Here is a 27,507-nt window from a genome sequence, read left to right as displayed (position 1 = left end):
AAAGAGGATACAAACAAATGGAAGAACATTCCATGCTCATGGATAGGAAGAATTAATATTGGAAAATGGCCATACTGCCCAAGGTAATTTATAGATTCAATGCCATCCCCATCAAGCTACCAATGACTTTCTTCACAGAATTAGAAAAAACTACTTTAAAGTTCATATGGAACCAAAAAAGAGCCTGCATTGCCAAGTCAATCCTAAGCCAAAATAACAAAGCTGGAGGCACCATGCTACCTGACTCCAAACTATACTACAAAGCTACAGTAACCAAAACAGCATGGTACTGGTACCAAAACAGAGATATAGATCAATGGAACAGAACAGAGCCCTCAGAAATAATGCCGCATATCTACAACCATCTGATCTTTGACAAACCTGACAAAAACAAGAAATGGGGAAAAGATTCCCTATTTAATAAATGGTGCTAGGAAAACTGGCTAGCCATATGTAGAAAGCTGAAACTGGATCCTTTCCTTACATCTTATACAAAAATTAATTCAAGATGGATTAAAGACTTAAATGTTAGACCTAAAACCATAAAAACTCTAGAAGAAAACCTAGGCAATACCATTCAGGCCATAGGCATGGGCAAGGACTTCATGACTAAAACACCAAAAGCAATGGCAACAAAAGCCAAAATTGACAAATGGGATCTAATTAAACTAAAGAGCTTCTGCACAGCAAAAGAAACTACCATCAGAGTGAACAGGCAACCTAGAGAATGGGAGAAAATTTTTACCATCTACCCATCTGACAAAGGGCTAATGTCCAGAATCTACAAAGAACTTAAACAAATTTACAAGAAATAATTTTTGTAGTTTTAGTAGAGATGGGGTTTCACCATGTTGATCAGGTTTGTCTCGAACTCCTGACCTCATGATCCACCTGCCTCAGCCTCCCAAAGTCCTGGGAATACAGGCATGAGCCAATGCACCCGGCCGGTTTTAGGAGTTTCTATTGACGTATCCTCAAGCGCAGTGACTCTTTTCTCAGCTGTGTCCAGTTTATTAATGAGACCAAAGGCATTCCCCATTTCAGTTAGTGTTTGAACTCTAGCATTTCTTTCTGATTTTTTCGTAGAATTTTCATGTCTGTGTACATCACCATCTGTTCTTGCATGCTGTCCACATTTTCCATGAGAGCCTTGGCATATCATTCATAGTTGTTTTAAATTCATGGTCTGTTAATTGTACCATCCCTGACATATCTGAATTTGGTTCTAATGCTTGCTCTGTCTCTCTAAACTGTGCTTTTTGCTTTTTAATGTGCCTTGTAATTTTTGTTGTTGCTGAACAACAAAATGATGTACTACTAGATAAAAGGAACTCTGGTAAATAGGCTTTTAGTGATGTGGCATTAAAGTGGGGGACGAGGAGTGTTCTATAGCTTTATGGTTGGGTCTCAGTCGAGGAGTGTTCTATAGCTTTATGGTTGGGTCTCAGTCGAGGAGTGTTCTATAGCTTTATGGTTGGGTCTCAGTCTTTTTTTTTTTTTCTGAGATGGAGTCTTGTTCTGGAGTGCAGTGGTGCAATCTCAGCTCACTGCAACCTCCACCTCCCAGGCTCAAGTGATTCTCCTGCCTCAGCCTCCCGAGTATCTGGGACTACAGGCATGTGCAACCATGTCTGGCTAATTTTTGTATTTTTAGTGGAGACAGGGTTTTGCCATTTTGGCCAGGCTGGTCTTGAACTCCTGATCTCAGGTGATCCGCCTGCCTCGGCCTCCCAAATTGCTGGGATTACAGTTGTGAGCCACCGGGACCACCCAGGTGTCAGCCTTTTAGTGAGCCTGTGCCCTTGGGCTATGAACTTTACCACTGGTTTTCAGTTTCTTCCCACTCTTAGGTGGGACAGGAGGGCTAGAGGGGGCTGGAGTTGGGTATTTCTCTTCCCCCAGGTCATTTAGCCTCTGGTAAAGTAGTTTTTCTTGAGGACAGGCCAGGTGAAAAGCAGAATGTTCTGGTGTGTTTCAAAATGGCTACATTTCCCCTCCCCCTACTGTAATTAGGAGGGGATTATTCTGGGATCTTCACGGAGAACCCGGCAGAGCTGGAGGTGAAATGCATTACGGTGTAGGGCCCCCTATGACTGAGGCCCCCTGGAGATTTCAACTCTCAGACTCGTCTACAGGGAACCTCCAGCAATTCTTCAGCTACTGTTCCGTCTTCCTGCCGTGGCTTTGGCGCCCATGAGTTTCTGCTCTGGTAAGTCGTGATTCTTTGTGTCTGCCTGTCTGCCTCTCATACTTGGGAGGCAGTGGTTTGCCCTGTGACCTCATTTCTCTGGATCTAGGAAGAGTTGTTGGTTTTTTCAGTCTGTTCAGCTTTTTACGTGTTGTTAGGACCAAGTGACGACTTCCAGGCTCCTTCTGTGGTGGGCCAGAAACTGGAAGTCTGACCACAGGCACTTTCCCTAGTTGGGGCAAGCTCTCAGCACCAAGGGACAGACCTCAGGAGGGCCAGGGGTGGGGTGAGCAGGGCCCTGAGATGATGGGAGCATTGGGTGGACCTACCTCCCTCATGCCAGAGCTTTAACAGGTTTCGCTGGCACAGATGTGTGGGGAGGGGTACACGAGAGGGTTTTTCATATTTTTTGGCAGTTTTTACAAGTAGGCCTCCCATGCCCTTGTCTATTTCCTTCTCCATGCAACAACCCTGGAGAAGTTTGTTATGAGGGGAGGATTCTTGTCTTCCCTTTTACACTCATATCCCAAGCCCCAGCCCTGTGCCTGATGTGGAGGAGGAAATAGATGTCAGGTGAGCTATGATGCCAATGCTGGAATATATAACCAAAAAATATTTTGAAAAACTAGAAACAAGAACACGCAGGATCCCAGAATAAGAAAGCATAGCTTGGGCACGGTGGCTCATGCTTGTAATTTCAACACTTTGGGAGGTTGAAGTGGGTGGGTCGTTTGAGCCCAGGAGTTCAAGACCAACCTGGGCAACATGGCAAAACCTCGTCTTTACAAAAACTACAAAAATTGGCCAGGTGTGGTGGCACATGCCTGTAGTCCCAACTACTTGGGGGTGCTGAGGTGGGAGGATCATGTGAGCCCAGAAGGCAGAGGCTGCAGTGAGCTGTGATCATACCACTGCACTCCAACCTGGGTGACAGAGACCCCGTCTCAAAAATAATAATAATAAAGCATTGTTGGATTCTTGCCAGAGGCTGCCTGCAACACACTTGTAACTGCAAATTTTAACATGTAGTGAAATCTCATTGTTTTAACTTGCAGTTCTCTAATACTGAATGATACCATTATCATTCATTATATAATACCGAGTGATGCCATTATCATTCATTATATAATACCGAGTGATGCCATTATCATTCATTATATAATACCGAGTGATGCCATTATCATTCATTATATAATACTGAATGACACAAGTTGGGTCTATTGCTTGTTGCGGTGAGGAAGAACTCGCCCCATGGGAACTGTGGGTCATCTCAGTTAGAGAGCGTTAGAGGAGACTCAGCATGGGGTTAGCACTCTTGTTAGTGATCTTGGGGAGCATTGAAGGACGCAGAGCTTTGCTTAGGTTACCCGCTCCTGAGAAGCAGGGCTGATTCTACAAAGGGTGTGGCGAGAAGTCCTGTCCAGCAGGGGCAGACCAGAGCCACTCACATTAGCCAGGGGAGGGATTTGCGGTATTAATATTCTTGTGGCTAGCACAGTGACCTTGTTTCTGTCGGTGCTCAGAAAAGATTACAGATTATCTTGTTTTTTCCTCATGTCATCACAATTACAGAGTGGTGTTGTCTGGTGTTTGGTGCGCTCCTGTGGAGCGTTTTATGTTCCCAGTGGAAAGCCTGGCTGAGAGCTCCAGGCCAGGTTTGAATTGTCAGGGGTGCTTTTCTCTTTTCCAGTATTTTTCAGCATGATGAATAATAAAATAATGTGCTTACTATTTAGAGAAGAAGCAGCCCTCTTCATTTTTATTTTTCAGAGACAAAGTCTCACTATATTGCCCACACGGTTCTCAAACTCCTGGCTGTAAGCGATTCTCCTGCCTCAGCCTCCCAAGTAGCTGGGACTCCGGGGGATTTCTAGTGGGCTACCAAGCCCAGATTTTTTTTTTTTTAATGTGTTGTAGAGATAGGGATGGGGTGGGGGCCGTCTCCTTACGTTGCCCAGGCTAGTCTTGAACCCCTGGCCTCCAGCAATCTTTCTGCCTTGGCCTCCCAAAGTGCTGAGATTTCAAGTGTGAGCCAATGCACCCAGCCAGAAACAGACCTCTTATAAAAAATAAAGAATTTGTAGTAAGCAAGTAAGCTGAGGCCTATGTTCACCTTCAGTTGATAGGTGAAGATCATTCTAAGTGAATGATCTAAAAGGTCATTTCTAAATTAACGAAGAAATCACAAAGATTGGTACTTGAACATAATATCTGTTTATCAAAATACCAATGCGTAAAATGGAGAGAAAAGCCCAGTCATCACACATTACGTCAAGTAAGAGCTAAGGGAAGTACAAAACCACGTTCTTCTGTCTTGTGACCTCTTCCCAGCACCCGCGGCCAGTTTCCCGTCCTTGGCCTTCAGCCCTCACATCTCCTCAAGGCTTCTACTTGGTGATATCCATCCCACCCTCCTGCTGTCCCTGCTCCTGCTCTCCTTGTAATCGGCCCACCCTGCTCCAACAGCACAGACCTCATCCTGCATTCTGGGTACACGCTCCAGGGGCCGAGTTTCCCTTGCCTTTATCTTACCTTCCACTTACTGGACGCAGAGCTCCATTGTCGCTGCTGACTAGCAGGGGCAGTAGGCATCTTTCTCAGCTCTTTTTCTTGGGGCAGAAAAATCTCCAATGGAGGGGAGGGAAGAAAAGGGGAAGGGAGAGTCTGTTCCCTGGGGTTTGACACCCAACAGTTCTCTGACCTCAAGCCCATCGTCTGGCCCTGGCAGCTCCTGAGATTTTCTGATTCTTGTTCTGAAACTCCATACAGCAGATTTAACAATAGATAAGTAAATACTAGCCCTTAGCACTGATCCCCCATGACCGGCACGGGCAGGAGTCCTTGTAGCTCAAAGAGCAGCAGCTGGCGGGGGCGCTGAGTAAGGCCGTTTTGGAGTGGAAGACTGGATTGGGAAGTCAGGGAGCCTCGTGTTGCATTGCAGCTGGAAAACAGGTGCAAATGGAGAACTGAGTGGGCTGAAAGAAGCAATAATCTGCTCCAGAAAAGTGATGGGAGGATCAGGTGCCACTCACTGAGTCTTCACTGGGAGGCACACAATATCCTCACTCGCACATAATGCCAGAGACCGTGGCTCCACGTCCGGACCTCTGTCGAGCAGGGCTGCCCTTTGGCCTTGTTCTTTCTTCCCTGTCTACACTCCCGCACCTCCCCCCGCTGCCCCCAGCTCCCCAGAACTGTGAGGAAATGTGCAGTGGTGATGACTCTCAGCCCCTCTCTTCTCCCTGCAGCTTCTAACAGAGTCCACCTGAGTCAGACTCACCCAGGCCCTGTTACACTTGCGGGTTCCAGGACTCCACCGCAGACCGCCTGAGTAAGTATCTGGGGTGCAGCCTGGGATCTGTGTTTATGACAAGATCTCACGTGATATCTAAGTGTGAAGACCAGGCTTGAGTGCCGCCTGCTGCTGGGGCTTCCCAAGCTGTGCCCGCCCTGGCTGTTCCCACCCGCCACCTGTCCTGGAGCCTTGCCTACTGAATTTCTTGCCGTCTTTCTGTGGCTGGAGCTCCTTGACAGCAGCTTTGTCTTGGTGCCCAGTGCCTGGAACTCAGTGGGCCCTGAGTTAATGTTTGCCTTTCCTGCCTGTGTGGGGGAGGTGGGGGAGTGAGCTGGTGGGGGAGCACAGGTAGCTGTATTTTTGTGACTGGTCAACTCACACAGTGGCTCAGCGCCCTGCTGGAGGGGGCCCATCCCGCTCCACAGTCTGGAGGAGATGCCGAGCCTGCAAATAAAACATGTCAGTGACAGCCCTTGGGGCGGGACAGGGCCCCATTTGAAAGCAGAAACAGAATCCCCGGTGAAAGTGGTTTAAATTGGAGAAGAACGTGCTGGGATTCAGTATAGAGTTCCACGTGGCTGTAAAACCAGCTGAACATCCTCAGGGTGGCAAGAAGGCAGTAGAATGGCGCCCAGAGTAGGATTTGAGTACACGTTCCACTTGAGCCAAGGGACAGGGCTTTTGCTGTGCTCAAACAGAATTCTCCAACTCCCCAGTGTAAATCTGGGCAGCACTGACCAGCACGCATCCTGAATGGTTTTGGGATGAGGTGATGGCCATTCTGCTTTATTCTACAGAGGCTTAAGGTGTCAGGGATCCCACAAGCTCTAAGGGTGCATCAAAGTGGATTTAGCCTGAGGTGGGCTGGGAGACCAGGTGGGAGCTAGTGCTGCAATCCAGGTGCAAATGATGGTGTCTTGGACCCGGTGATAAGAAGTGGCCTCCTGAACTCATTTGGAAGGTAAAGCTGGCAGAATTTGCTGACAGTCTAGATTGGGGTGTGACAAAGGCATTAAGGGTGATACCAGGGCCGTGTGTGTCCTGAGCAATGGGAAGAATGACATGAGTTACCGTTACCCACAAGGGTGAGGAGCAGGCGGGCTGGGGGAGGGAGCAGCAGGGGCCTCTTGTGTGCGGGCTAGGCTTGCAACGCCGCTTAGACATACTAGTTTCTCTTGCCACCCTCTCCAAGCCACTACCCCCTGTTGCCAAGCCTGAGAAATGACCTAACCCATCTCCCCACGCTCAATTTTTTACATCCAGCCCGTCCATGTTCTAACTTCTGTATTCTGAAAGAGTGCTCAAAAGTCAAAGTCTGATTTGAACTGCGGGTGTGGCCAGTCTTCCATGGTCTCCTGTTGCCCTTGAGGGAATGCCTGGCTTCCTTCGTGTGGTTCACAGACCTTAGTCCAGCCTTGCTGTGACTTCAGCTTCTTTCTGCATTTCCTGCCTCCCCGGCACTGATTGCATTTCCCTGTCCCTGGCGCTTTCTCCACATTGAGCTAACTCCTCGTTCTTCAGGCCTCTCGTCCTCCCAGGACCCTCTCTGTCCCCACTCGGTCCCCCGCTCAGGTAGGGATCCTGTCGCGTTGTGCACCCTTCACCCCCCCAGTTCCGAGCCCGCAGGCTCCTGCTATGTCAGCAGTTGGTGTCTTGTCTGTGTTCACACTGGATCCTTGGCCCCCAGGCACAGGGCCTGGTGCTTTCTAGGCTTTGGGAACACAAGTTAAGTCCTGAAACAGATGGATTTGCCAAGTACCTGCTGCTAGGTGAAGCCTCTTCTCTGAAGGTGGGATCCAAGTGGCCCACCGGGCCCTCTGCTGTGTCTGAGGTCTGGTGAGCCCAGCGGCACTCTGTGTCCACCTTGCCAGATTCTTCAGAGCTGTTTGAGCTTCCACATGGCTCCCTGCAGTCCTCCCCCTTTGCAGTCAGAAGCACTGCCATGTTTCTCTCCGAATTCTGTGGTGACTCCCTCTTCCCATAATTCTGGAACGATTTATGAGTGGTTGTGAGTATGGGGCCATGGGATCCTAGCCCTCCTTCCTCTAAGCTTTTGGAAAGCTGCTTTCCCCAAATGTGGCTACCATTTGTCTTATTAATAGACTTTATTTTCTAGATCACTTTTGGGTTTACAGAAAATTGAGCTGACAGTACAGAAAGTTCCTATTTACCCTTTTTTTCCCCAACTCCCAGTTTTCCATTATTAACATCTTGAATTAGTATGGTACTTTTGTTACAACTGATGAACCTGCGTTGATACGCTAGTATTAACTAAACAAGTATTAACTAAACTCCGTGGTTTACATTAGGGTTTATTCTTTTGTTACAAAGTCTTTTGCTAAGTGCAAAATGCCATGTATCCACCATTATAGTATCATACAGAATAGTTTCAATGCTCAGACCATCTCTTGCACTCTACCTATTATCCATGCATTTTCCTTGAACCGGGGCAACCGCAGATCTTTTTACTATTTCTATAATTTTGCGTTTTCCAGTATTTCGTATAATTGAAACTATACAGTATGCAGTTTTTAGACTGGCTTCTTTCCCTTAGTAACATGCATTTATGGTTCCTCCGTGTCTTTTCATAGCTTGAGAGATCATTTTATTGCTGAATAATATTCCGTTATGAGGACAGAGCACAATGTGTTGATTCACCTTTTGAAGGGTATCTTGGTTACCTCCAGTTTTTGGCAATTATGAATAAAGCTACTATAAACATTCATGTTCGGATGCTTATGTGGGCAAATGTTTCAACTCATTTGAGTAAACACCTAGGAGCATAATTCCTGGATCATATGGTAAGGTTATGTTTAGCTGTGTAAAAAGCTGTCAGACTGTCTTTTCAGGTGACTATCGCTTGCCCCGTGCATGTCAGCATTTGGTGTTTGTCATTGTTTTAGATTTTAGCCATTTTAACATGTAGTGAAATCTCATTGTTTTAATTTGCAATTCTCTAATAATGAATGATATCAAGCATCTTTTCATATGTTTATTTGCCATCTGTACATTTTCTTTGGTGAGACGTCTCTTCAGATCTTTTGATCATTATTTTTATTCTTTGAGACAGAGTCTTGCTCTGTTGCCTAGGCTGGAGAGCAGTGGTGTAATCATAGCTCACTGTAGCCTCCAATTCCTGGGCTCAAGCGATCCTCCCTACTCAGCCTCCTGAGTATCTGGGACCACAAGCATATGCCACCATGCCCAGCTAATTTTTTATTTTTTTGTAGACCTGGGGTCTTGCTGTGTTGTGCAGGCCAGTCTCAAACTCCTGGCTTCAAGCAATCCTCCCGCCTCAGCCTCCCAAAGTGCTGGGATTACAGGTGTGAGCCACCACACCAGCCTGCATATTTTTTAATTGAATTGTTTTCTTATTGTTCAGTTTTTTTTGTTTTGTTTTGTTTTATTTTATGAGACAGAATCTTGCTCTTTCACCCAGCTTAAAGTACAGTGGCATGATCATGGCTTGCTGCAGCTTGCAACTCCCGGGCTCAAGTGTTCCTCCTGCCTCAGCCTCCTGAGTAGCTAGGACTATAGGCAAGTGTCACCACACACAGCACATTTAAAAAAAAAATTTTCTCCCTATGTTTCTCAGGCTGATCTGGAACTCCTGGGCTCAAGCAAACCTTCCAACTCAGCCTCCCTAAGTGCTGGTATTGCTGGTTAATACAAGTGCCTCGTTAGATATGTATTCAGCAAATATTCTCTCCCGGTCTGTGCCTTGTCATTCCATTTCCCTAACAATGTCTTTGCAGAGCAGAAGTTTTTAAGTTCAATGAAGTCCAACATACCCGTTTTTCTTCATAGATCATGGATCATGCTTTGAAAAACTTCCCCAGATTTTCCCCGGGTTCTCTTGTAAAAGTTTTGTAGTTTTGCATGTTAAATTTAGGTCTATAATCCATTTTGAGTTCATTTTTGTGAGAGGTGTAAGATCAGTGTCTGGATTCATGTTTTTTTCCTTTTTTTTTTTGGCACATGCATGCCTAAATATTCCAGCATCATTTCTTGAAAAGACCATACATTATCTGTTGAATTGCTTTTAATTCCTGTCAAAATATCAGTTAAGTATATTTGTGTGGATCTGTTTGTTCTCTATTCTTCTTCATTGATCTAGCTGTCTATTCCTTTGCCAACACTATACTTTCTTGATTATTGTAGCTTTATAGTAAGCCTTTAGGTAGTATTAGTCTTCCAACTTATTTCTTCTTCAATACTGTGTTGGCTCTCCTGGGTCTTTTGCCTTTTCATATAATGTTTAGAATCAGTTTGTCAGTATTTGTAAAATAACCTGCTGGGATTTTGATTGGATTACATTGAATCTGTAGATGAAATTAGGAAGGATTGGCATCTTTAAAAGATTGAGCCTTCCTATCCATGAACATGGAATATCTTTCCATTTACTTAGAACTTTTTTTGATTTCATTAGATTTCCTTATATGGACCTTGTACCCATTTTTTTTATTTATTACTAAGTACTTTTTAAGTGCTAATGTTAAGTGTTATTCTATTTTTAATTTTTAAATCCCAATTGTTTATTGCTGGCATATAGGAAAGCAATTGACTTTTATTAACTTTGTGTCCTGTATTTTAAAACTTATGATCTTTAAAATGGAGAGCAACCCTTCAATGATTAGGAGAGACACAAAATAGAAATAAAGATTTTATTACTTATAGGTTCTGGTAGTATATGACATGCTTGGAGGCCCCCCACACAGAGGTTAGTTTAGGGAGTACAGGCAGGGAGAAAGAATGCAGAAATTAGAAGTGTATGTTGGAGAATACACTGTGGGTGGCTTTAAGTTCAAGGGCAAATACCTGAATGGTCCATTTAAAGGAAGCGGTGGGAAAGTGGGGAGCCCAGTCAACCAGGCAGAAGAGGTTCCTCCAAGGTTTTTATCCTTGGCCACTGGCTTGGGCCATTAGGGTGTGGTGTTCTAATACGTAGGCAGCAACCTCTGCTGTGTCAATACCATTGAAATTGACCCTGTAATGTCTAGGCATTAGACCTTGTGCCTTATCATGGGTGCTATTTGAGTAGCAGAGACACTAAAGGCTGCTGGAGAAACCTGAGTCAGGCATCTGATGAGCATAATTAAACAAGCAGTCCGAAGGTACCCACTATGACTTGAAATCTCACGTGCAGCCATCCATCCCACTACACAGAGTATGCAGGGCTAGTGGAGTGGGCTGTATGTAGCTGTGCCATGCGGAGGTGGGCACCGGGAGGCAGTTGTGCACAGCAGATATCTGGACTGACCACCTTGAGGAACTGGGAGGAGATGTAGAACCTGAAAACTGTGTCAAGGGTGACTGAGCTCTCCTTCCGGCATAGGAAAGTTAAACTTCCCTGAAAAATGGGTGCTGAGGCAACATAAAATGATGATAATTCACTACATAGTAATCTTGCTGTAATCTGGCTGGTGCAGTGGCTGATGCCTGTAATCCCAGCACTTTGGGAGGCCGAGGCAGGCAGATCACCTGAAGTCAGGAATTCACGACCAGCCTTGCCAACATGGTAAAACCTGGTCCCTGCTAAAATTACGAAAATTAGCTGGGCGTGGTGGATCATGCCTGTAATCCCAGCTACTCTGGAGGCTGAGGCAGGAGAATCGCTTGAACCCAGGAGGCGGAGGTTGCAGTGAGCCAAGATCAAGCCACTGCACTCCAGCCTGGGCAATAGAGTGAGACTCCATCTCAAAAAAAAAAAAAAAGAAAAGAAAAGAAAAGAAAAGAAAAGAAAAAATCTTGCTATAATCATCTACTAGTTCAGGAGTTTTTGGTCAATACTTTGGTGTTTTCTACATAGACAATCATGTCATCTGTGAAGAAAGACAGTTTCTTTTTTTCCCCCGATCTGTATAGCTTTAATTTCCTTTTTAAAATCTTCTTGCATTAGTTAGGACTTCAGTACAATGTTGAATAAGAATGATAGTAGGGGACATCCTTGCTCCTGATCTTAAGGAGAAAACACCTAGTTTCTCACTAACCATTAAGTATGATGTTAGCTAGTTTTTTTTCTGTGGATGTGTCTGTGTGTGTGTGTGTGTGTGTGTGTGTGTGTGTGTGTCTTTCTTTTTAGAGATGGAATCTCTCTATGTTGCCCAGGCTGATCTCAAACTCCTGGCCTCAAGCAATCCTTCTGCCTTGGCCTCCCAAAGTGCTGGGATTATAGGCATGAATCAGCATGCTCTGCCTATAGATGTTCTTTATCAATTTGAGGAATTCCCCTCTATCCTAGTTTACTGAGAGTTTGTATCATAACTAGGTGTTGAATTTTGTCAAATGCTTTTCTGCATCTATTTATGTGATCATATGATTTTTCTTGCTTAGCCTGGTGATGGCATGAATTACATAGTTTTTTGTTTGTTTGTTTGGAGACAGGGTCTCACTCTGTCATCCAGGCTGGAATGCAGTGGCACGATCAGGACTCACTGCAGCCTCGGCCTCCTGGGCTCAAGACATCCTCCTGCCTCAGCCCCCTGAGTAGCTGGGACTACAGGGATATGCCACTATGCCTGGCTAATTTTTTGTATTTTTTAGTAGAGACAGGGTTTCGCCATGTTGGCCAGGCTGGTCTCGAACTCCCAAACTCAAGTGATCTGGCTGCCTCAGCCTCCCAAAGTGCTGAGATTATAGGTGTGAACCATCTTGCCCGGACTTGATTTGATTTAATACATATGAGTCTTTTCATATTGTCTCTTTTCTTAGTGTGAATTTCGGTAGATTGTATCTTTTAAGGAATTAGTCTATTTCATCCAAGTTATCAAATTTGTGAGCATAGTTGTTGAACATATTTTATTATACTTTTAATGTCCCTGAGATCAGTAGTAATGTCCCATTTTTCATTTCTGATATTAGCAATTTATGTCCTTTCTCTATTTTTTGTTAGCCTCACTGTAAGTTACTAATTTTACTGGTCTTTTCAAAGAACCAGCTTTTGATTTTATTGATTTTTTTTTTTTTTTTTTTTTTTTTTTTTTGCTATTTGTCTTTGTTTTCTATTTCATTGATTTTTGCTCTTTTTATTATTTCTTTTTTTCTGCTTTTTCCAGGCTTATAGTATGCTTTTTTCTCTAGTTTTCTAAGATGGAAGCTTAGATTATTGATTTTAGATCTTTGTTCCTTTCTGATATAGGCATTTAATGCTATAAATTTTCCTTGTAGCACTGCTTTCACTACGTCCTATACATTTTAGTAAGTTCTGTTTTCATATTTCATTCAGGTGAAAACATTTTTAATTTATCCTGAGACTTTGACCTATGTATTATTTAGAAGTGTCTTATTTAATCTCCAAATATTTGAGAAACTTCCAGCTATCTGTTACTGATTTCTAGATTTTATCCATTGTGGTGCAAGAGCATACTTTGTATGATATTTTTCTTTTAAATTTTTTGAGGTGTTTTTTATGGCCTAGAATGTGATTTATTTTCTGAATATTCTATGTAAACTTGAAAAGAATGTGTATTCTGCTGTCAGTGGATGAATATTCTGTAATTGTCAAGTTCAGTTATTTGATGGTTGAGTTCAACTATGGTTGAGTTGTTTGACATATTACATTCTGCCTCATGTATTTGGACAATCTCTTCATAGGGGAACACATTAAGAATTGTTGTGTTTTAATGGAAATTGACCTCTTTGTAATGTCATGCTTCTATATATCCCTGATAATTTTTGTTCTGAAGTCTGCCTTGTTTGAAATTAATATGGCTATTCCAGGATTTTCTTGATTTGTGTTAGCGTTATATATTTTCATCCATCCCTTTATTCTTTATCTGCGTCTTTATATTTAAAATGAATTTCTTGTAGACAACATGTAGTTGAGTCTCATTATCTACTCCGTGAGTCTCTGCCTTTTAACTGGTGTATTTAAACCATTTATATTTAAAGTGGTGATTGGTGTAGTTGGATTAATATCTACCACATTTGTAACTTTTTTATTCATTCACTTGTTCTTCACTTCTTTTTTTAAAAACCTTTCTTTCCTTCTGTCTTCCAGTTTTAACTGAGCATTTTGTATTATTTTATTTTCTCTCATCTCTTAGCATAGCAATTAAACTTCTTTTTAAAATAATTTAGGCTGGGTTTGGTGGCTCATGCCTAGAATTCCAACAATTTGGAAGATTAAGGTAGGAGGATGGCTTGAACCCAGGAGTTCAAGACCAGCCTGGGCAATAGAGTGAGACCCTATCTCTATTTAAAAAAATTAAGGCTTCCTTAGGGTTTTCAGGATACTTTTGCAACAAACTTATGGGTAATTTTTGTTGTTTATTTTTGAAATAAGGTCTTGCTCTGTCACCTAGGCTTGAGTGCAGTGCTGCAATAATAGCTCACTGCAGCCTTGAACTCCTGGGCTCCAGCAGCCCTCTCACCTCAGCCCCTCAAGTAGCTGAGACTAAGGTATGCACCACCATGCCCAGCTAATTTTTTAAAAACAATTTTTGTACAGATGGGATCTCATTATGTTGCCCAGGATGGTCTCAAACTCCTGGGCTCATGCAGCCTTCCTGCTTTGGCCTCCCAAATTGCTGAGATTACAGGCATGAGCCACTGCACCTGGCTAGTTTATAAGTAATTTAAATCCATTCTCAAGTCCACTTCATGGGTAGTGTGGGTACTTTATAACAGAAGCATTCACATTGCTATCATTCATTTAACTTATCCATAAGCTATATTTACCCAGAACATTTTTGCTATTATTATTTTGAAGTTATTTATTAGGTCAATTAATAATAAGAAAAATTAAGGTTTTATTTTACCTTCATTTATTCTTTATCTAACACACTTCCCTTCCTTATGTAGCTCCAAGTTTCAGAAATATAACATTTTCCTTCTCTCTGAAGAACTTTAACACTTCTTACAAGACGGGTCTACCGGCAACAAATTCCCTCAGTTTTTGTTTGTCCGAGAAAGCCCTTAACTCTCCTTCATTTTCTAAAAATTTTTGTTTATTTTCTATTGTATATATTTCAAGCATACAACATGATGTTTTCATATATACAAACATAGTGAAATTATTTACTATAGTCAAGCAAATGAACCCATCCATCACTTTACATAGTTACATTTTGTATGGTAGGAGCATCTAAAATCTACTCTTAGCAAAATTTCAGTATACAATATTATTAACTGTAGTCCTCATACAGTCTGTTAGATATCTAGACTTGTTTATTTTATATAACTGCAAGTTTGCACCCTTTGACCAATGTCTCCCAATTTTCTCCCACATCTTGGCACCTGGTAACCACTGTTCTACATTTAGATCTTTAATTCATTTTGAGTTGATTTTTGTATATGGTGAGAGATAAAGTCTAATCTCATTCTTTTGCACATGAATATACAGTTGCTTCAACATCATTTATTGAAGAGATTGTCCTTTCCCTATTGTGAGTTCTTGGCATCTTTGTTGAGAACCAATTGACTGTAAATACATAAAACTTATTTCAAGGCTCTCTAGTCAGTTCAATATGTCTGGTTTTATGTCAGTACCATGCTGTTTTAATTACTACAGCTTTGTAGTATGTTTTGAAGTCAGGTAGTGTGATGCCTCTAGCTTTGTTCTTTTTAAGATTCCTTTGGTTATTTGGGGTCTTTTGTGGTTCCCTATGAATTTTAGGATTTTTTTTTTCTATTTCTGTGAAGAATGTTATTGGAATTTTATAGGAATTATATTGAATCTGTAGATTGCTTTGGGTAGTATAATAATTTTCATAATATTCTTCTAATTCATGAACATGGGATATCTTTTTATTTCTGTGGTCTTTATTTCATCAATGTTATATAGTTTATGTACAAATCTTTCACTTCCTTGGGAAAATTTATTTTTACGTATTTTGGGGGGTAGCTATTGTAAATGGCTTGATTTCCTTTTTTGACAGTTTATTGTTAATAAATAGAAATGCTGTTGATTTCTGCTGGGCGCAGTGGATCACGCCTGTAATCCCAGCACTTTGGGAGGCCAAGGCAGGTGGATCATGAGGTCAGGAGTTTGAGGCCAGCCTGACCAACGTGGTGAAACCCTGTCTGTACTGAAAATACAAAAATTTACTGGGTGGTGCACACCTGTAATCCCACCTACTTGGGAGGCTGAGGCAGGAGAATCACTTGAACCCAGAAGGTGGAGGTTGCAGTGAGCCAAGATCACACCACTGCACTCCAGCCTGGGCAACAGAGTGAGACTGTGTCTCCAAAAAAAAAAAAAAAGAGAGAGAGAAATGCTGTTGATTTTTTATGTTGATTTTTGTAGCCTGCAAGTCTACTGAATTTATTTATTCTAACCATTTTTTAATGATGTCCCTAGGGTTTTCTACATATAGAATATGTCATCTACAAACAGGGATAACTTAATTCTTCCTTGCCTATTTGTTTTGTTTGTTTGTTTTTTGAGAAAAGGTCTTGCTCTGTTGCCCAGGATGGAGTACAGTGGCGTAATGTTGGCTCACTGCAACCTCTGCCTCCTGGGCTCAAGTGATCCTCCCACTTCAGCCTCCTGAGTAGCTGGGACTACAGGCATGTGCCACTATGCCCAGATAGTTTTTGAATTTTTTTGTAGAGACAGGGTTTCATCATGTTGCCTAGGCTGGTCTCAAACTCCTGGGCTCAAGCAATCTGCTCACCTTAGCTTCCCGAAGTGCTGGGATTACAGGTGTGAGCCATCGCACCGGCATTCCTTTCTGATTTGGATGCCTTTTATTTCTTGTGCTTATTAACTAGAAGTGGCAAGTGTGGATCCTTGCCTTGTACGGAATCAAATCTTTTTCTGCATCTATGGAGATGATTTGGTATTTATTTCTCTTTTATTCTGTTGATGTGATGTATCACATTGATTGATCTGCATATGTTAGACTAATCTTGCATCCCAAGAATAAATCCTACTTCCTTCTTTACTTTTGAAGAATAATTTCACTGAATATAGGTTTCTAGGGTGGTATTTTTTTTCTTTTAACACTTAAATATTTCACTACTCACTTGTTGTTTGCATAGTTTACAATAGGAATTCTGATATAATTCTTATCCTTGTTCTTCTACCAGTAGGGTGTTCCCCCCGCCAACAACCTTCCTGCACCTTTTCAGCTTCTTTCATGGTTTCCCTTTTTGTCCTTGGTTTTGATTATTATATATCTAGGTAAAGCGTTTTTGTTTTTTATTCTGCTTAGTATTCTCTGATCTTCCTGGATCTGTAGTTTGGTGTCTGACACTAACTGTGGGAAATTTGTAGCCATTATTACTTCAAATCCTTCCTCTCCCCTCCCCTCCCTTCCTCTCCCCTTCCCTTCCCTCTTTCCTCGTCCCGTCTTTCTCTATTGCCCAGATTGGAGTGCACTGGTACAAACATGGCTCACTGCAGCCTGGACCTCCTGGGCTCAACCGACCCTCCCAGCTCAGCCGTCCAAATATCTGGGACCACAGGCACGTGCCATCATGACTGGCTATTTTTTTACTTTTACTTTTTGTAGAAACAGGGTCTCAGTATGTTTCCCAGGTTGGTCTCAAACTCAAGCAATCCTCCTGCCTCAGCCTCCCAAAATGTTGGGATTACAGGCGTGAGCAACGACACCTGGCCCTGTTCTGGCTTTTTTCCCGCTGTTTTCTCGTACTTCAGTTTGGGAAGTTTCTATTGAGATATTCTCTGTAGCAAATTCTCTTTTGAGATATTCTTAAGTTCAGAGATTCTTTCCTCAGCTATACCCAGGCTACAACTAAGTCCATTAAAGGCATTCTGCATTTCTGTTATGGGGTTTTCATTTCTAGTGTTTCTTTTTAAAATTAAAAAAATATATTTTTGAAAATTAATTTTTTTTCCTTTTTTGAGATGGAGTCTTGCTCTGTTGCCCAGGCTGGAATGTAATCATGCTATCTCGCCTCACTGCAGCCTCTGCCTTCCAGGTTCAAGTGATTACCTTGCCTCATTCTCCCGAGTAGCTGGGATTACAGGAACCCGTCACTATGCCCAGCTAATTTTCGTATTTTTAGTAGAGACGGGGTTTCACCAGGTTGGCCAGGCTGGTCTTGAACTCCTGACCCCAGGTGATACACCCACCTCAGCCTCCCAAAGTGCTGGGATTAGAGGTGTGAACCACCACACCTGGCATTTTCTTTCTTTTTTAATAGAAACAAGGTCTCACTTTGTGGCCTAGGCTGGTCTCGAACTCCTGGACTCAAGCTTCCCAAAGTGTTGGGATTACAGGTGTGCGCCACCGCAGCCAGCCTCTTTTTATTTTATTCTTTCTCAGAGTTTCAATCTTTCTACTTACATTATCCATTGTTCTTTATATTGTCTGCTTTTTTCATTAGCATCCTTAGCACATTGATCATACTTATTTTAAGTGCCTGTTCTGATAATTCCAAAATTATTGCCATATCTGAATCTGGTTCTCCTGCTTTCTTTTCCTCTTTAGATTGTTTTCTGTTACCCTTTAGCGTGCCTTGTACACTTTTGTTGAAAACCAGACATGATGTATTGGGTAATAGGAACTTAGATATATTGGTTTATAGGGAGATGGTTGGTGTTTATCTCGCTAGGAGAATTATGCTGTGTTTACTATTTGCTGTAGCTGTAGGTGTCTGAGGCTCCAATTTCCTCTAGTGTTGCATTTGCCTCCTCTGGAAAGCCCTTCTGAAATAGTCTGAGCCTTGCAGTTCTCTACTGTGATCCCCCGTTGCTGTACAGGGGTCCTGCTGCCGTGGAGGTGGGAGGTGGGGAGGGGAGTATTCCCCCATCTTGTGATTAGGTCTCAGTGGTTCTGTGGTCTCTGCTCTTGCTGTATGACCTCCGCAAGTGCTGCTCAGCTCCCCTCCTACTTAGATGTGGCAGGGTGGCTATAGGGGCTGGCGTTGGGTCATCGACCCTCCCTGGGTCAAGTCAGGCTTTCGTCTAGACTCCCACGTGTGCCAGCCTTTGTTGCAGGGAACTGGAGGAGAACAGAATGCTCTGCTGCATTTCCAAATGGTTGCTTTTCCTCTGCCCTGGCTGGAGGCATGAGATTTCCCTCCAATCCTCACAGCGGGGACCTGCTGGGGCTCCTGGAGATAAAACTCAAGAAAGTGTGGGAGCCCTCAAGGCTGGGGTTTTTAACTCTAACTGGTCCAGCCTCTGCCTCCAGCAGCTGGTTTATTTCAGTCTAGTTGTTCCTGCTCGTTCTGGCTCCAGGGAGGCTTCTCCTCTCAGGCTTCTGCTCATGGTGAGCTGTGATGTTTTGTATCAGCCTCTCTCTCTCCAGTTTTCAGGGCAGCAGTTTGCCCTGTGATTTATGAGGAGCTATTGTATTTTACTTTGTTCAGTTGTTTTCTTGTAAGTGTGGGAGTGATGCCGCTGAGCTCTTCATATGGCAGAGCAAAAATCAGAAGTCTAGGATGCCTTTTTACTATGCTAGAGGTTCCCTCCCATGACGGTCAACAGAGAAACCTAATTATACTTCAGCATTTTCTCTGCACTGACCTTGCTTAGTTTCATGATCTCCATCCATCCTCCTGCTTCTCCGACACACTGACAGCAACTTGTTCAGCGAGAAGGTGACAGTTAAAAGCTGTGGTCAGACGCACTAAGTCTCTGGCCCTACAATGAGCTCTCAGTTAGTAATAGATGACAGTTGGGCTCCAGCTCGTGTGGGGTTCACCCTTCCAAAACCAGCCTCGGGCCCAACAAAGACCCAGCCAATGCCAGTGCTGCCCAGCTCACCTGCTGCTTCCCTGTTTCCCAGTTCCAGGGCTCCCCCAGGGCCCCTGCTGACCAGCTCTTTTCCAAGGCTACACTCCACGGGAGGACTGAAGAACATCTCAGGGAGGCAGCCACAGCCGCCACTGCATGGGGCCCCAGCAATGACATGGTTTTGGACCTTTGTCTACAAAATCTTCGAATTGTTACTGGGAACAGAGGTGAGAGGTCCTCAGCCTGATGTGGACTGTGGCGGCCGGTACTCGGGGGTCCGCTGGCTAGAGGAGGAGCCCCCTAAGTCTCATCAGTGTGGAGGTCCCCCTGAGCGTTGGCCCCTGATGGACTGAATTCTGGGCCTTGGAAGCAGCACAGTTGCCAGACACTGCACTGCCTGGAGCCAGGGTAGACAAAGATCCTGGGAAGGAAAAAGAAAGGAAGTGGAGTTGTTGGGAGGCCTGGCCCTGGCCTACAGATTCCAAACCAGAGGCTCCCATCCTGGAGTTAGGGTGGAAGAGCACCAGCATTATTAAACTTGAAACAATTATTTTAAATTACTTTTGAAAATACTTATTTTTTAACCGTTAATAACCAGAAGAGTTACATTTGGAACACTTTCTAGATCAGTTTTTATTTATTTAAAAATTATTTATTTATTTTTACAGAGATGGGGTCTTGCTTTGTTGCCCAGGTTGGTCTTGAACTCCTGGCCTCCAGTGATCCTCCCACCTCAGCCTCCCAAAGTGTTGGGATTATGGCATGAGCCACTGTACCCAGCTTTGTATCAGTTATTAGATGTTAGAAACTAGAGGCTTAATTCTGGAAAGCATATCTTGACAGTAGTTTAAATGTGAAGAAGTATTTTTAGAAACAAATTTTGGCTGATGTGAACACAGATTCATTGTAGTATCTGATGTTGTCACAGTCTTCAAGAGAATAAAAAACAACCATTCGCCATCCTTGATATGTGTTGAAACGCATGCTGCTGTGTGTGCAAATGAAGCCACTTTTATACTTGTATTATTTTGCACCGACTGTCTATTTTGAATTTAAATAATCATGCTTTGATTCTTCATAAGTTTTTACTTTATGGAATTGTTTGCACTGACCATAAAATATAAATAAAAGAAATAAATGTGAAATAAAAAAGTGGTCCAAAGAGGAGCTCATTTCTTTGGGAGGGGTTGGGGGTGGGAAGTAGGCTGGAGAGGGAGTCACCATGGCCCTGGGCATGGTGCTCCTGGAAAGAGGTGATTCCCTGCCCTCCATGGGGATGGAGTTAGGAGTACTTGCCACTCCCCAAGCTGCCCCTAAAAGAATCACATGGAACTTTGGGGGATGCCTGCAAGAAGAGGAGCTTGGTATCTTGTTCTGATGGGCTGGACGACCTGCCCAGAGGAAAAGAAAACTGGGAGATGACCTTAGAGAGAGCCCGCCCAACCCTCCCCAGTGCCAACCTGTGTTTCCCTTGGGTCAGATTACCTGGGAAGCGAGCCATGTTAAGCTATCTGGCTGCCTCCTTCCCAGGCCGTCTGCCAGGTGGGGAGTGCATGGGAATGTCCTGACACAAATGGCATGGAAAAGAGGCTGGGGGTTCAGCCAAAGCACAGCTGAGGGGGCTGAGGAATAAGGAGGACTTAGGGAGGGTGTAGCCACCTCATTTCCTTTTCAATTGCAAAGCAATACATGCTCCCTGTAAAAATTTATGTGTATCATAAAATTTACAGTGCCATAGTACCCCATAGTATGAATAAACTATATCTGTTCCCCTGGTAGCAGGTAGATGGTTTTCGACCTCTGCGTACATACTGACGCATTGAATATCTTATGTCTTTAGGTGCTAATGCAAATATTTCTGTAGAACAGATTCCTGGGAGTGGAATTGTTGGGTCAAAGAATGTTCACATTTATAAATTGGTAGATAATACCAAAATTGACCTCTAAGAAGCTGCACCAATTTATAAGCCCACCAAAAATGTGCAGGAATGCCCAATTCTTGGGGAATCGTTGTCTTCCCATTGAGATTCCCTGGCGAGCTGGGGATAACTTGATGCCCGCTTGGCTGAGGAGGTCTTTCCCCCACTCTGCTGATGGCAGTGGCTGTTGCCAATATGCCGGCTACAGCAGGGAGGCACGGCTGGGGCTGCACACTCCAGGGAGCTGGTGGGAGCCCTGTCCCTTCTGAGTTGGGACTGGAGCTCCAGGCGCCCAAACTGCAGACGCAGACCCAGGCCTCCTGTTGTACGGAGCAGGCAGGAGGGCCGGGGCTATAGCAGCCCAAACTGCACCTGTGGATCCGAGCCCCCTCTGTGCTCTTGGGGGAGGGCTGGGAGCAGACAGGGTCTGCCTTCAGGGATGTGGCTGCGTCTGCCCTCCTAGGCGCTGCAGCTGCCTTCTTACCTGCAGGACCCGGGCATCTCTGCAGCCTGCACCCTCGGAGGCCCCAGAAAGGACCCCTCCCTTCCCCGCTTCTGTCCCTGTAGGCTCTGGGGCGTCTGCTCCCACTACCTGGCTTTTCTCCACTCCTGGCAACTGCTCCGATCTTGGATCGGATTTGGGGTCGAGCCCTGGGGGCCTTGAATGACCACAGGAGGCAGACGGAGTCCTTGGCGGAAGGGGGAAGGTCCCCAGTAAAGGTCCCTCTTTCAGGTCAGGGCGGGCCTTGAAGGCTGGGCTGCCAGTCCTGCGGACCTGAGTGGAGACTCGTGGTGCCTCTTCTGGACCCGCCCATGGCCACGCATGGGCCAATCGGCATGCACTTCCTCCCCCCCCCCCCCCCCCCCCCCGAGGTCTATAAAAGTCCCGGGACCAGGCAGACTCGGCAGAAGAACGACCAGCCGGAGAAGACGGCGGAGAGGCTGCTGGACAGACGAACAGCTGGAAAGAGAAGAGCACTCGCTCCACTGGGAGATGCAGAGACTTGCCGGCAGAGAGGAGCTAGTGTCTTTGCTTAGAGCCTCGGAGACCTGCAGAGATATCTGAATGACTTACCTGTGGAGAGGAGTTAACCTCTGCAGGCCCTCTTTCCTGCTGAGAGCTGAGCACACCATGGGTAGCCACAGCCTGCAGTGAGCAGCTCCCCACTCCTCGGAGCTTTCTAACACCAAATAAAACTCTTTTTCACACTTCAGTTGTCATGATGTCCGTGGGATATCTTTTTACTTGTGTCTTCAATTTATTTCATTAACGTATTAGAGTTGTCAGTGTGCAGATACTTCGTTTTCTGGGTTAAGTTTAAGTATTTAAATTTTTTTGATGCTATTGAAAGTGGTGTTTTCTTGATTTCTTTTTCAGGTAGTTTGTTAAATGTATGGAAATGCTTATTGCTTTTTGTATGTTGGTTTTTTTTATCCTGCAACGTTATGGAATTCATTGGTTTTAACTTTTTTTTTATTAGCGGTTTTTAAGGTTGTCTACATATAAAATGCTCTCTGCAAATAGGGATAATTTAGTTTTTCTTTTCTACCTCAAATGTTTTTCTTTTTCTTTTCTGATTGCTCTTGCTATTACTTTCAGTTGTGTGTTGAAGTGGTGAGAGGGGGCATCTTTGCTTTGCACTCGATCTTAGAGTAAAATATTTCAGTATTTTCTCATTATGGTACTAGCTGTGGGCTTTTCATGAATGACTTTTCTGTATTTAGGAAGTTTTCTTCTGTACCAATTTTGTTGAGAGCTTTTTTGAAGAAAACATGAATGTTAAATTTTGTCAAATAGTTTTTATGCATCAACGGAGATAGCCATGTGGTTTTTATTGTTCATTTTGTTAATGTGGGGTATCATATGCATTGCTTTGTCCATCCCAGGGATAATTCCCACTTGCTCATACGATGTTTATGATGTGTTGTTGAGTTTGGTTTTGCTAGTATTTATTGAGAATTGGTGCATCTATGTTCATTGGAGATATTGGCCTGTAGTTTTTTTAATAGTGTTTTTGTCTGGCTTTGGTATTAGAGTAATGCTGGTCTCATGAAGTCAGTTTGGAAATTCTATTTCCACTTCAATTTTTTGGAAGATCTTCAGAGATACTGGTATTCTCCTTAACTGTTTTATAGAATTCATCAGTGAAGCCATCAGTTTTTAAGCTTGTCTTTGGTGGGAGACTTTTTATTTTATCTCCTTACTTATACTTTTTACATTTTCTTTCTTCCTTTCTTCCTTTCCTTCCTCTCCTTCCTTCCTTTCCTTATTTCCTTTCTTTCTTTCTGAGACAGAGTCTTGCTCTGTTGCCCAAGCTGGAGTGCAGTGGCACAATCTTGGCTATGCAACCTCTGCCTCCCGGGTTCAAGCAATTCTCATTCCTTGGCCTCTCAAGAAGCTGGGATTAGGGCATATGCCCTGAAACCGGCTAATTTTTGTATTTTTAGCAGAGATGAGGTTTTGCCATGTTGGTCAGGCTGGTCTTGAACTTCTGGCCTCAAGTGATCTGCTCACCTTGGCCTTCCAAAGTGCTGGAATTACAGGCGTGAGCCACCATGCCCAGCCTGTATTTTCTATTTCTTAATGATTCATACTTGGTATATTATATGTTGCTAGGAATTTATCCATTTCTTCTAGATTATCTGATTGGTTGCTGTTCATAGTAGCTTTTTATGATCTTTTTTTTTACTTCTGTGGTATCAATTGTAATGTTTCCTCTTTCATTTCTGGTTTTATTTGAGTCTTCTGTCTTTTTTTATAGTTTAGGGAAAGGTTTGTGAATTTTGCTTATCTTTTCAAAAAATCCAGTTCTCAATTGTGTATTGATTTTTTTCTGATGTTTTCTAGTCTCAATTTCACTTATTTCTGCACTGATCTTTATTGTTTCTTTTATTCTGCTCACTTGGGGTTTTAGTTTGTTCTTTCCCTAGTTGCTTGAGATGTAAAGTTAGGTTGCTTCTTGTGATTTTTCCATTTTCATATTGTGTTATATTTTCATTTGTCCCAAGGTATTTTTTGTTTTCTCTGTGATTTCTTCTTTGGCTCATTGTTATTCAGGAGCAGGTTGTTTAATTTCCACATATTTGTGCATTTTGCAAGATTTCTCCTGTTGTTATTTTCTAGTTTCATACCATTGTGATTAGAACAGACACTTGATATAATTTCAGTCTTCTTATGTTGTGCTGGAACATAGAATCTATCCTGCACAATGTTCCATGTGCTCCAGAAAAGCATGTGTATTCTGTTGCTGTTGGATGAAATGTTCTGTATACGTCTATGAGGTCAACTTGGTTTGAAGGCCAGTGTTTCCTTTTTGATTTTCTGTCTGGATGTTCTATTCCTTGTTGAAAGCGAAATATTGGCCAGGCTCATGCTGGCAGTTCACACCTGTAATCCCAATACTTTGGGAAGTCTAGGAGGGAGGATTGCTTGAGGCCAGGAGTTCAAGTTGACCAGCCTGCACAACATACTAGACCCTGTCTCTACCAAAAAAAAAAAAAAAAAAATTGCCAGGCATGGTGGTGACACACACGCCTGTAGTCCTAGCTACTTAGAAGGCTGGAGGCAGGAGGATTGCTTGAGCTCAGGAGTTCAAGGTTACAGTGAGCTATGATTGTGTGACTTCACTCCAGCCCAGGCAACAGAGCGAAACCCTGTTTCTAAACAAAAAGTAAAAAAAAAAGTATTAAAGTCATCTCCTACAATTGCATTTTAGTTTATCTCTCCCTTTAAATTATTTTAAATTTGCTTTATATATTTAGGTGCTCTAATTTTGGGCGCATATATATTTATAATTGTTATATCCTCTTAATATTGAAATATTATTACATAATGACTTTCTTAATCTCTTTTTACAATTTTTGACCTAAAGACTATTTTGTCTGATACAAGTATAGCTAACCCTGCTATCTTTGTGTATCCATGCACATGGAATATCTTTTTGCAAGGTGTATTTTTGTCTATTACTTTACTGCCCTATCAATTCTTTATTTTTAAAGTGAGTTGTTTGTCAATCTCTTCTTTTTCATAGAAGTGTTTATTCTGTTTGTAGTCATTATAGCTATCTCTCTGGTAAGATTTAAATCTAACCTTTGCTTTTTGTTTTCTACGTATCTGTACCCTTTTCAAAAAACACAATTCCTCCTATTTGCATCCTATTAGACTAATCAAAATTATTTGGTATTTTATTTTATCACCTCTATTGATTTTTTCAGTATAAATCTTCATCTTTTGGCATTTTATTTTATTGTTTTTTTCTTAACTTTAGAATTCACACTATGCAGTCTCCATATACTTCAGTCTACCTGGATTTGTTGTAACAATTTACAGATGACATAGAAAATTGAAAATGTTACATATCTTTTTGTGGAAAGGTCCCACTTTCAGGCCAGGGAGGGCCTTGAAGGCTGGGCTGCCAGTCCTGCGGACCTGAGTGGGGACTCGTGGTGCCTCTTCTGGACCCGCCCATGGCCACCCATGGACCAATCGGCATGCACTTCCTCCCCCCTAAGGCCTATAAAAGTCCCGAGACCAGCCACAGCAGGCCAGAGGACGACCAGAGAACAAAGAAGGCAGGGAGACGACTGTACAGACGACCAGCTGGAGAGAGAATAGTACTCTCTCCACTGAAAGCTTCGGAGACCTGCCGGCAGAGAGGAGGTATTTTCTCTGCTGTGAGAGCTTCAGAGACCTGTAGAGACATCCAAATGACTTGCCTGTGGAGAGGAGCTACCCTCTTCAGGGCCTCCTTTCTGCCGAGGACTGAACACTCCATGGGCAACCAGCCTACAGTGAGGAGCTACTCACTTCTCTGAGCTGTTCGAACACTAAATAAAACTCTTCTTCACCCCTCACTTGTCTGCATATGATACAGGAAAAGAACAAGAATTTGGGCAAAGTGCCACAGCCACAGAGGTTTCCAGGAGATACACCAGCAAAATCAACACCCCAGAGATCCCATAACACCACCACCAAAGAGCTTCCCAACCTCAGGCGCGCTCAAGCAGCAGAAGCCTCCCAACCAGGTTCAGCACTGGTGTATTCTGTACACTGGACGGAGATACACACGAAAGTGCTGCAATCACCCTTTTCCTACTTTTGAGGGTTAGCTGCATGGAAAACGTGAACGATAGGGAGAATGACATCCACCATGTGCTATTTGTATACTCTTGCATGGGGCCGCTTGCAGGAGGGAAACGTGGGTTTCTACTCTGCATGTTCCAGCCTTCTGGGCAGCCTCTCCCGGGGCCTTCATGGTTCACAAAATGTATACCTGAATGTCTCAGGTCTCTCTCAGTTTAAGGCTGGGTATTGGACCCCACCCCTTTTTTTTTTTTTAATCCCCGGAGGGTATTTATTTTCTCTTTTCAACATCCTGTTCTGCAGCTTGCATCAGCTCTCCATATGCCGAAGAGCCAGGTGTTGGCACAGGCCATGTGGAGACTAGCAAAGGCTTTGGGGCAAAGGCTTTGAAGTTCTCCTCCTTGGTGATGATTTAGGCTTTCTCCTTCCTGTGGACATTCCTGATGGGCGTAACGGGTCTGGTCAATCTGGTGGCCAATTTCAGTTCTTCTGCTGAACTGTCTCTCTTCTTGGGGGCCAAGGGCTTCCTGGGGAGAGGATGAGTTTGGTCCCATGCACCTTTAGCTGCCGTGCATTGGCCTGCGGGACTCAGTGGACTTGTTCTGTCATCTTGGCTCCACAGAGATGCCAATGGTTTGGCCCAGCTTCTTGTGAATGCCAGCTACCCTTAGCTCCTCCAAGCTGCAGACCCTGCCTACTTTGGTATGATGCCTTACCACGAGACACCTTACTATGGGCTGGATGGGCCCAGGAACAGGGGTCGGGGTGATGGGATCTTTGGCTGGCTGGTTGAGCCACATGGTTGTGTGCCACTGTCAGCCCTTGTGAGAGAGGGGTTTGAACTTAATGCCATTCCAGCTGGGGCCCCTGGCTGCCTACAGCCCTCCTGCACTGGAAAACAGCCTGCCCATCATTTAAAGTGGGCTGATGGTGTCCACTGATTATTTAAACACAGTTTATCATTGTTTTTTATATTAGCCGTATGTTTGCTTTTCTTATTTATCACATAAATACAGTCTTAAAGGAATAATAGCTACAGATGGAGAGGAAACATATTTTTAATGTTATCACGAAAACATTCATGAGTAAGAACCCTAAATATTCGCACACTAATGCAAATGACTCTAGAAAATAAAACTTCCATTTTCTGAATATCGTGTTAATTAAGGGGAATAGCTTTCTCCCAACAGGTGACCAAGAATATTTTCATAAGCTTAAAATGCACTTATCTGACTTGATGGAGAAACAAATTACAAGCTCCCTCTAGAAGTGCACAAACAATGGTGTCTGGAGCTGGCGTCTCATGAGAGCTGATCATGGGTGTCTCTTCCTGCTGTGGTCTGAATGTGTCCCTCTCCACTATGCCCCACTCAC

At 43.5% G+C, this 27,507-nt stretch overlaps 1 long non-coding RNA gene and 1 pseudogene across 1 annotated transcript; one reads left to right on the top strand and one right to left on the bottom strand.

The window, feature by feature from the left end:
* Positions 1-945: 945 nt before the first annotated feature.
* Positions 946-19,938, top strand: LOC117980456 (uncharacterized). Its single transcript, XR_004671776.3, has 3 exons — positions 946-2,209; positions 5,437-5,519; positions 19,184-19,938. It is a non-coding gene; the product is annotated as an uncharacterized LOC117980456 (long non-coding RNA).
* Positions 19,939-25,063: 5,125 nt separating this feature from the next.
* LOC117980183 (large ribosomal subunit protein eL13-like) lies at positions 25,064-27,224 on the bottom strand (annotated as a pseudogene).
* Positions 27,225-27,507: the final 283 nt, after the last annotated feature.

The sequence above is a fragment of the Pan paniscus genome, chromosome 4 (genome assembly GCF_029289425.2).
Source record: "Pan paniscus chromosome 4, NHGRI_mPanPan1-v2.0_pri, whole genome shotgun sequence".
NCBI lineage: Eukaryota > Metazoa > Chordata > Mammalia > Primates > Hominidae > Pan > Pan paniscus.
Note: the sequence above shows the minus strand (reverse complement) of the source record. Positions and strands in the feature narration are given on the sequence as shown.